At 41.7% G+C, this 11,406-nt stretch overlaps 1 long non-coding RNA gene across 2 annotated transcripts; it reads right to left on the bottom strand.

The window, feature by feature from the left end:
• Positions 1-344: 344 nt before the first annotated feature.
• On the bottom strand, positions 345-5,227 carry LOC143356036 (uncharacterized). 2 transcript variants are annotated; one of them, XR_013082607.1, is made up of 3 exons: positions 5,033-5,227; positions 1,328-1,633; positions 345-698 (listed from the first exon to the last, which is right to left on the bottom strand). It is a non-coding gene; the product is annotated as an uncharacterized LOC143356036 (long non-coding RNA). The 2 variants fall into 2 exon arrangements; XR_013082608.1 differs by lacking the exon at positions 5,033-5,227 and adding an exon at positions 1,862-2,050.
• Between the last annotated feature and the right edge of the window lie 6,179 nt (positions 5,228-11,406).

Here is an 11,406-nt window from a genome sequence, read left to right as displayed (position 1 = left end):
TAACTATCATTTTTTGACAGTTACATTGCCTGACAAAATTAATTTATCAATTTTTTATTCAATTAGTTCATTTTCTAAACAATTTCTGAAGGATAAATTTCTAGATTTCACAAGGAATATTTCCAAACTATAGCTGTAACTATATTCTATAACTCATACTACATATTATTTTTCATACAGTTTGTAGTATACATCAAAGCTATATGTTAAAAGTTAAAAGAGCCAATACAGTCAAACGGGTGTGTCTCACTCGAAATTCATAACCTTGATATGATTTAGTGGTGTTCATGTTACAGAATTGATACATCTAATTGTAGGTTCACGCGAATGTGGAACACGGAGAAAGTAGGCACAGCAAAGGGAAACGATACGAATTTCTTCCTGTATAACATATTACATGAACACTCACGTAAATTATTCTCCTGATATTTCATGATCGGCAAAAACCTTAACTTATTCAGCTCCGGAATTTCTTTCTTGGTATCCGCAACGATTTCTTATTTTCCGACCAAATTAATATCGCCATTGTGCAATTGTATGTATTATCCAATTAGTTCGTCGGAGAAAATGTTGCACAATTACTATAATTTAATTTAAGCTATTACATAGCTTACTATAATTGTTACTTTCTACTTTTGATGTGCTTATATTAATTGATGTTCTTGCACAAAAGTTGGAGGATACTGTACGTATAATCTCTGGAATATTAATAGTAAATTGTTCGTTAAATAATGGCCGAGGGACGCGACCATTTTGACCACTAACAAACAGAATTCCGTCGAAGCATAACGCAACGCAGATTCAGCGTTCGGATTACGGTTCGATCCGGGAAAATATAACGCAAAATCGGTAACTTTCTATTTTTGATGTGCTTATATTAATTGATGTTCTTGCACAAAAGTTGGGGGATACTGTACGTATAATCTCTGAAATATTAATAGTAAATTGTTCGTTAGATAATGGCCGAGGGACGCGACCATTTTGACGACTAACAAACAGAATTCCGTCGAAGCATAACGCAACGCAGATTCAGCGTTCGGATTTCGGTTCGATCCGGGAAAATATAACGCAAAATCGGTAACTTTCTATTTTTGATGTGCTTATATTAATTGATGTTCTTGCACAAAAGTTGGGGGAAACTGTACGTATAATCTCTGGAATATTAATAGTAAATTGTTCGTTAGATAATGGCCGAGGAACGCGACCATTTTGACCACTAACAAACAGAATTCCGTCGAAGCATAACGCAACGCAGATTCAGCGTTCGGATTTCGGTTCGATCCGGGAAAATGTAACGTGAAATCGGTAACTCTGAAAAATGAAACACCTGCTAAAACCATCATCCGTTTCCCCGTTGCATTTCCCGTTTCAGCTTCGATTCTAATCGAAGTCTGGCCGATTCCATCGCAGAATTGATTTCCTTCTCGTCTGAATATAATTCTCCTTGGACGATCACGGCCGCCGCAGATATAATGACGAAGTTATGCCGTAACACCTCGGAGGCATCTCCGTGTATACGTGTGGCGTGCATGCATTGTGCGCCGCGTGGAATATTCAAGCATATCGCAGAGCAACGCGATCAAGCTCGCTGTGCCTTGCCAGTCGGCTCGTGACCGATCCGTACGCTCGCGTTCTGAAACAATCAATTAAATATCATGGTTGACTGACTGGCGCGGGCTGGGCCGAGGAAAAATCGCGGACACGTCCGTAACAAATCGTAAAACACGCGGATTTCTGACTGAAATTGATCCGCGCCGTGCCCGTAATACAGTTACACGACGCCGCGAGTAACGAAACATCTTTTTCCCCGTTGTATATTCAATAGTTATAGAGTACGACAATTGATTTATCGATCACCTACCTCCCCTTGCGAAAGCCACGCTGCTTACACTTATCGTAAATTTGTAGACAAGTCTATCCGATCGTGATCGAATAATAAACACAGGTGCCACAGTATTATTCAGAGTCAGACCTAATTCGTGCCACGATCGAGGAGGAAGCGGTTCAATTTCTCAAACAAATCGAACGTTGTGCAGTTAAATTTCCTGCATGGAGCTTCGTTCCTGATCGAACTTGGAAAATCGTTGACTGGGACGTATTGTTTCGAGCATATTCCTTACCCGTGCGGATGTATGTATAAATTTAAAATTGCGACGAATAATATGACATTCTTTGCAGCTTTCCTGTGACAGTATTTTTTTCCGCAAAACTTTCATCCCTGTCAATTCTTGTAACAAATTGTCCGGCGCGTCGCCCGCCTGTATGGCATAATCGAAGCTTCGCCGGATCGGCGAGCCACGTAGGAGCAATAAATTCTTTTCGTCGCGAAACGCAAACTTTATAACAGCGCGGACGTTAAGAGGCCTGCCGCACAGGCGAGACAAAGAGGAAGAACGAAAGAAAAAAGAAAGAAAAGCGGTTGCCGCGTCTCGGGGGCGCATATCAAAATCGGGCAGCCGTCTTCCTCTTTATACAACAAATTGTTCGGCCGAGATTTATTGAACCTTAAAGTATATTTCATTACGGCTGACCCTCATTGTCCGGCGCGCAGGACATACCCCGTGGAACGGCTGTAAACGGCCCGCCACAACCGCGCAATTCGTTCAGAGCTCGTAACTAATTTCTCGAACGTCCGGTACTAGCCGAAGTGCATAAATAACCAAGCAATCGTGGGTGACGAGTTTTCGCGTCACATGGGAAGACCTTAAATCTCTTCAGGGCCGAAGTGACGCCTCGTAATGCCGGGGTTCGCCAAGTTCAATCGGCGACGGGGTAAGGAGCGAGGACGGCCTGCGCATCGACGTTACGGTCCCGCATTGGCAGGCGTTTGAAATACACTCGGCTGAATTATGAACCGTAAAAACTCGAAGTATAGCGCGCCCAGAACGAAACTCGTGGGGCTTTAACCCGACGGTAACCGTATTCACCCTCGCGGAGGGTTATTACAGCGCGTGACTCCGGTGTGGTCTGCGGTCCAAACACCTCGCCAGTATGCCTGTACTCGCAACCGAGCACCAGGAAAAAATCGGCGAGAAAATGTATCGGAGAGATACCAGCCGACTGGACAACCATAATGGTTCACGGAAAAATCTCTTCACCGATGGACGCAGCCTCCGCCTGCTCGATGACATTTTATCTCCGCGTTCGTTGTGTGGACTCACCTGTCCAGTGGACTGAACACTTGAGCTGCACGTGTGTCGGAATTAGTAATATTATTATCATTATTTATCGTATTAAACATAACCATCTCGCCTTGACATGGTGGTAATAATAACATAATACATTTTTACTCAGCTTCACAGCCAAGAGTCGGACTCGGTCTACAGCGTCCTAGTTAAAATATTTGAATTCGCATGTTTTGTTAGGTGTCGATGAATTCCCCGGCAGCTTCGCCGAAAGTGTCTGGGCGTGTTCGCCGGGAGAAGGTAGCGGACTCGTTAAAAATCGCGCGATGCGTGCTCCGAAGTGCCTCAGAATGGAACACAATGGAAACAGGAATGACCAGGTGGTAACGAGAAAAAAATAAAGAGACCCGAAGGTTAAGTACCAATCAGAATGGCCTTACACGTCGTTCGAGTAAGGTTGTTGGGTAGGAGGGGTGGGGGGGGGAGGAGGCGGCAAGGGCATCGACTGTTCAAGGATCGGGACACTAACTGTGTCAAGTATCCTTCAAGGGGAAGAGCGGTGGTGACCAGCGAAAACGAAAGCCAAAGGGGAATGGTATCGGGAGTGAAGATGAAGAAGAAGAAATAGGAGGATGGACATTAATGTAATGATGTCCGAAGTGAGGTGTAATGACACCAGGGTCATCGGGCGATACTGCAACGGATCATACACCGAGGTCGTGATGGCGAGGTCGTTCCCTCCTCCGACATCACCATCACCACCGGCACATCACCTCCTCTTCTTCTTCTTCTTCTTCTTCTTCTTCTTCCTCTTCTTCTCCCTCTTCGGTTTCAGAACCTCCACCTCCGCCTACTTCTACCTGACTCCTACGGATCCTCTTTTCCTGCTTGTATTCGCAAATGCGCCCGCGGAATGAACCAACTCGGACCCGACTTGCCCGCCAATAATAACTCTTACCAGATTCAATTTGAATAATGCCGCGTGCGGTTTCCATCGGCGTATCCGTGCACGCCTTATTATCTCACGTATCAACTTGCCTACTCGATATCCATCGATGATATATCCCCCTTCCCTGTCAGCCACCATTATATTTTTCCCCTTCCCGTCGCCTCCGATACACGGGGTATACCCCTCGGTCTTTTCGCAACAATCCCCCACCCCCCAACCCCCAACCCCCACCTGTGCTTTCGCGGTACACCGTTCTCGCACAGCCGCCGCCGCCACCCCCTCTTCCCGTTTCGTCCTTTCCGCTCGTTGTCCCCCGTGGTGGTTTCGCGCCGAAGGGAAAGCTTAAAATTCCGGGATTTATCTTTCCTTTATCCCTTCATTCATGTCTCTCCGTTAACGTCGTCGAGCTTTCTTTCCGCCGCGACGCGGACGTTGCTCGCCTGCTTTATGAAATCAAATTGAACAGAAGTTCCTTCGCGAAGCGAACTTGAATTCGTATCTGCGCCGCCGCACCGGTGAGACCGTATCCTCCTCGTAATATATAGTCCGATTTAATGCGGAAAGATTAAATACTGCTCACGGCACGAACAGTGGAGAGCCACTGTCGGAGCCACGTTCGCTGTCGCTCGATGACGATTCTTAATACATCGGCCAGCCCTTCTGCTGAAACAGGATTGAACAACCGAGGGGTAAGAGTTGCGCATGCAAAGTTTGCTTTTCTTCAAATTATCAAGTTGTACGAACACAAAAAATTGTGTCGGTCGTACATGGCCGAGACGCGGCACCGAAGTGTTAATTTGAGCGAGTAACGGCAGATCGGCGGTACCCGCGGCAAGTTCCGTCAGGACAAATTACAGTTTTAGAGCTCCTCTGTCGGTGAACGATCCCGTGCTTTAGCATCCGGGGTTTCTTCGTTTCCGATACCGGCATTCTCCCTCGTTTCATCAAAATTACTCACTCATCACCGGCACCTCCGCAAACCTCGAAGAGCTCCGCCCTGATCTTCCTTCTTCTTCAGCTCACCCCTCCTTCCCGGCGAGTACGTTCGCGAGTATCTTCCTCTCCTCGCGAGGCTGCTTCATCTGTTACAAGGGTTAACAAGTACCCTTGTCCGGCCGTTATTATTCCGGCAATATTCGCGCCGCTACGAAAATTCTCGGAGCACTCGTCTTCTGTTTCTCATATGTGTGGCATATCGCGGAAGGTATGCGCACCGTCATGGTCTCGGACCCGAGGTCTTTTTCCTCTTCTTCGGCCGCGTCCTCCATTGCGTTGCGAAGACACGGTGCATGCCCACCACCTGGCGACAGATCTGCTCTGCTAGTTGCTGCTCGGCGATTTCGATTTCCACATTGAGAAGGTCAATACACCGAGAGTTCGGTCAACTGTTTGCTGCCTGAGATCGTTAAAGCCTGAAAAACAATAATAATGTTCGTATAATAAAACGTTCGATGATATTGGATTAGTAGGGTGATGGCTGTTCGGATACGCGAGGGAAATTTATGGTCTCTTCGCCCTAACCACCACCAGACCAATGACCAGTTTTGTAAACTTAATTTTATTTTTTATTAGGAATATTGAAGTTGTGAAACTCTTCCCATGAGAAAATATTAAATACATTTAAATACATTTGCTTAAATATTTATTGCACAGCATTTCAGAGTGGACAAAATGTTTTGAACGACAGAATGTATTTCCAAATATAAAATAAATTCGACGAGGTAACTACGCCTCTTCTTAATTAAATTAATTGACCAGGTACTGAAGGCAATATTACATTTTTTTGAGAATAGAAATTCTGAATCTTCGCGACACATTATTTTTTTAAAAAACTTTGTCCACCTCCTCACCGATAAAATTTCATTACAGTTTTGTTATTGTCGTTATTTCTACGTAGTTCGTGCCATTAAAATTGTAAATTCATCCTCTTATCGTTCTCTTTGCATGTTACGCGACATCTTTGATGCTCCCTTTTAAAACCCGTAAGCAATAATGGACCCAACGTGATGGGATTTCTAATCCCATTGAGTTCAACACTTTCATTAGGGAGCGAAATCTTTATTGGAGTCTGCACCTTTCTTTTATGGCTGTTAAATATTTAATATTTGTAATATACAGCTTCAACGTTATCTGTAAAATTAATACTTCCTGTCAATTGGCTAGTTTTCTTTCAATTAACAAATACACCTATTACCATTTATCGACAAAAGAGTTGTTCTTGTTTTGTGCGCATAACAAATAACAATGCATATTTATTCTTAAACGAGATCGCGTATAAAAACCGTTCCGATGTGCCCCAATCGTACAGTTATTGATTACCTGTCGCCGGAATCAAATAGGAGATTCAACGGACTTGCGGTTTGAAAGAAAACTCACTGTAGCATATGTGTCCCACAAGGGTTCTTTTTATCGACGCCGTTAGGGTTTGAAAATATTTTCGATGGTTCAGCTTTTCATCTACAGTTTCGGATTAAACGAGACGGTAGAAAGAAAATCGAATTATAATTATAGCAATTTGGAATAGTTGTGAGTTTACACGCAATCACCTTGTTTTACGTCACAAGCATTGGCCTCCTAGCCAACATACTACAATAAGTTGTAAACTGTGATAATACTACAAAAAAACATATCAGTCGTCAAAATTTAAAACAAAAACTTATTAAAAACTGTGGACGTACTGTAAGGAAACTTGAATGACGAACGATAAATAAATGAAAAAATACTCTGATTGCAAGTAATATCGTAATGACACAAAATATGCCGTTTTTCTTAACCGATTGAACACAATTCATACTTCAGACCCAAGTGTACGCTCAAGATACCTGAGTATTAAATTTATGCAATTGGATAAAACACGGTGACGCAACAGCGGCGCAAGTTCTTTCGCGTAATGAATTTTGGAAATCCACTTACAGGCGTCCGGCCGTAAAAAAAGTACGGTCGAGCGTCGATTTTTCTGCACGAATCACTCAAAAACCGCAAATCCCGTGTTGCGTCATTATTGCGTCAAACGAGCGAAATGATCTCCACATTCGAGAGCGGAGTGTTTGCGAGCGTTTCCCGCGAGCTCGCATTCTTCGCTCGAAAGGGTATTAAAGGGTCCCGGTAATCAGTCAACGGTGCACCTTTATCTCGTTTTATCCTGAGAAAAACTCAATCTTCGCATAGCTTTATCTGCGGCCGGCTTCTTTTGTCAAGTGTTTGCGATTCAATGCGACAGAAACATCAGGTCGGTGGCTCTCTCTGAAAGAAAGAGAGAGAGAGAGAGAGAGAGAGAGAGAGAAATACAGATGAGAGATGGAAAGAGAGAAAAAGACAAGACGAGTCGCCCCGCAGGAGGGTCACCGCGAGGTAAATCGAGAAGCTGCGCCAGTGGAAGAGCCAGTGGTCCGGGTGTGGACGACCGGAGGACTCATGATTCAGTTAAGAGTTTGAGGTTTGAGGTCTGGTCGTCATTATGTCGCCTGCCGCCGTAGCCTGGCGGTCTGTCTGACAGAGTACGGACGAGGTGGCGGCGAATGAGAACGGGGCAAAAGGAGGTGGAGAAGATGGTGGTGGCGGCTTCGTGGATGTGCTGGAGGAAGAGGGACGAGGAGGTAAAGCGAGAAGGGAGAAGGACAAAAACGAGGCATTAGCGCTACCCATGCTACCGTGTGTTCCATGGTCTGTTCGACCGCCCGCTGATGCCCATTTCTACTTACCAAATTAGCATTATTACCTGGTACGGACGTAAAAATGCAATCAATGTGTATATCCGTCGGTACGTATGTAGAATCGAAAAAAGAACGTGCCGACCCCCGTCGGACGCCGATGTACCTGCCGTGAACCAGTGTTAACGACCCTGATCTCTACGTCCCCGAAGACGAACGAGTACCTACGCCGGGGCATTGGTTAGCGCCTCGGAGCTTCGTGTACGCATCACGATTTCCGAAACATTTTTTTCACCGCTACTGTCTGCGTTCACGCGATCGCTCGAATGCCGTCGCCCCTGCGATCAACGCTCTTTCATATCCTATTCTCCTTCCTCCGAAATCTAATCGTTCTATGTACAGTTGCTAGACAAAATATTAGGTACACTTTTCAATCCGTTTTTGTAACTACAGTGATTTCTCTATATATGTCGCCAAGGCCTGGATGGTAAACGTCGCGGAATTATCCCCACCACCGCGCGGGCCCCGTGAGGCCTCGGACGCCGAGGAGTGTAAACATAACACGGCTCAGGTATGTGTCACGGACGCTGTCCGTGTTGTTGACTTATATCGAGAATTCACTATATACAGGGTGATGCATCTAAGATTTTTACCTACAGTAAAAATGCTAAACGGGTCATTATAATGTTAATTCTAAAATGTTTTAAATTTGAAAGAGGAGTTATTTTTATTTGTCTCCTGCTACAGGATAAAACTTTGATTTCGCATAAAGGTCCACGGTCCGATGATAAGAGATGCGTAAGCAGGCACCGTCAATTATCACACAACAGTGTCCGCTCGGCTATAATCAGCGCCGTTATAATTCGTTACCTATAACAGCGTCTAATTTTCGACAAATTTTTAATACCCTTTAAGCGGTACGCATCAAAAATTATACACCGTCGTTTCAGAAAAGGTTGAATGCGATCAGCGCGAGCAATTTTTTAAGCTACCTGGCCCCCTCGTTAATATGCACGCTTGAATTTTATGTATATCAGCGTTTTATAAGAGCGATTCTGGTCGCACCGCGGTACGCTGCAATTAACGTGCAATCTTGATGGCAGGTAGACCACAAGAATGTAGCAGCTCAATGAAGCATGGATCATCAGCGAGAAACGGAAGCGATGTTGGTCGGAGCATCTGTCAACTTGATTAAATTATTTTATTTATTTCGGCGTCCTGGACGGTTTTTATAATTATGTTTCGCGATGATTCACTCTTTGGATGTCAAGCTGTTCATCGAGATTTACATTTTATTTATTTATGTTATTATACTCCGGCAAAGGTAGACACTACAATTTAATTAATCGATAAAAATTAAAAAGAATATTGACACCTTTCGGTCGTCCGTTAAATCGTTGGTTAAAGATTATGAAAATTATAGATGATAATTTAACAAATTTTTTATATCTCCGTAATCATAAACAATTAGAAGTACTGACATCCTTTTATGACACAAATGATCTAATATCATAATCATTTGACATGCATGGCAAACAGTGAAATTTGGCATACATGATCAAATTGTTAACTTCCACGAATTGACGTGTTCACATTAAAAAGATCAATGTTTAAATAAAACCGTATCTACACCGAATTTTTTCATTTCTTTTATGAAATATTCACCTCTACAAATGGAAAATATACATTTGGCAACACTGTAGGCAACATTATCTGTCGTACTGAAAATAAAAATATTTTCACACTGTGGCTCTAACAATTTGATCACCCACTGTAATTATCTTTTATGGCCACGAGAAGTCGAAGGTAGTATTCACCATAAAAGTCTATGTCCCTTATGATGGTGCAGTAATTAGTACCGCGTCACACTGTCGCTGGCAACACCACCACTAAGTATTAAAAAGCAACTTAGAATATACAGCATAGAAGTATAATCCAAAATATCATAAGCTATTTGAATTAAGTAATTCACTGGGTCGTCACTGTTTATTCATTCGAAATTATTCGCCATTTGGCCCATTTTTCGTTTAATCCCGTGCCAGATTTTTAATACAATAATATAATGCTATAATTTAATGCTGCAACTAGACTGCAGATGTTCATGCAGTTTTCAGTTTTCGTAGATGAATATGGAACCACGTAAAATCTCGTTGTTAGCGGCAGTGGCCTTTGGAGATCTGAAATAAATAAAAATCGTACAAAATTCTGTCGAATTTTATATTCTAGCCGTTTTTTAATATTTCTCGAAGCCATAAATGCAATAACATAATGCTATAATTTAATGCTACAACTAAACCAGGGATGTTCATGTAATTTTCAGTTTTCGTCAACAAATGTTAAAAAAGTGGAGCCTCAAAAAATGTTATTGTTAGTGGCAGTAGCCTTTGGAGATCTGAAATAAATAAAAATCGTACAAAATTCTGTCGAATTTTATATTCTAGCCGTTTTTTAATATTTCTCGAAGCCATAAATGCAATAACATAATGCTATAATTTAATGCTACAACTAAACCAGGGATGTTCATGTAATTTTCAGTTTTCGTCAACAAATGTTAAAAAAGTGGAGCCTCAAAAAATGTTATTGTTAGTGGCAGTAGCCTTTGGAGATCTGAAATAAATAAAAATCGTACAAAATTCTGTCGAATTTTATATTCTAGCCGTTTTTTAATATTTCTCGAAGCCATAAATGCAATAACATAATGCTATAATTTAATGCTACAACTAAACCAGGGATGTTCATGTAATTTTCAGTTTTCGTCAACAAATGTTAAAAAAGTGGAGCCTCAAAAAATGTTATTGTTAGTGGCAGTAGCCTTTGGAGATCTGAAATAAATAAAAATCGTACAAAATTCTGTCGAATTTTATATTCTAGCCGTTTTTTAATATTTCTCGAAGCCATAAATGCAATAACATAATGCTATAATTTAATGCTACAACTAAACCAGGGATGTTCATGTAATTTTCAGTTTTCGTCAACAAATGTTAAAAAAGTGGAACCTCGAAAAATCTTATTGTTAGTGGCAGTAGCCTTTGGAGATCTGAAATAAATAAAAATCGTACAAAATTCTGTCGAATTTTATATTCTAGCCGTTTTTGAATATTTCTCGAAGTCATAAATGCAATAACATAATGCTATAATTTAATGCTACAACTAGACCAGGGATGTACATGTAATTTTCAGTTTTCGTCAACAAATGTTAAAAAAGTGGAACCTCGAAAAATCTTATTGTTAGTGGCACTAGCCTTTTTAGATCTGAAATAAATAAAAATCGTACAAAATTTAGTCGAATTTTATATTCTAGCCGTTTTTTAATATTTCTCGAAGCCATAAATGCAATAACATAATGCTATAATTTAATGCTACAACTAAACCAGGGATGTTCATGTAATTTTCAGTTTTCGTCAACAAATGTTAAAAAAGTGGAGCCTCAAAAAATGTTATTGTTAGTGGCAGTAGCCTTTGGAGATCTGAAATAAATAAAAATCGTACAAAATTCTGTCGAATTTTATATTCTAGCCGTTTTTTAATATTTCTCGAAGCCATAAATGCAATAACATAATGCTATAATTTAATGCTACAACTAAACCAGGGATGTTCATGTAATTTTCAGTTTTCGTCAACAAATGTTAAAAAAGTGGAGCCTCAAAAAATGTTATTGTTAGTGGCAGTAGCCTTTGGAGAT

The sequence above is a fragment of the Halictus rubicundus genome, chromosome 8, assembly GCF_050948215.1.
Source record: "Halictus rubicundus isolate RS-2024b chromosome 8, iyHalRubi1_principal, whole genome shotgun sequence".
Classification (NCBI taxonomy): Eukaryota; Metazoa; Arthropoda; class Insecta; order Hymenoptera; family Halictidae; genus Halictus; species Halictus rubicundus.
The sequence above is the reverse complement of the archived record's forward strand: the minus strand, read 5'-3'. Positions and strand labels throughout refer to the sequence as shown.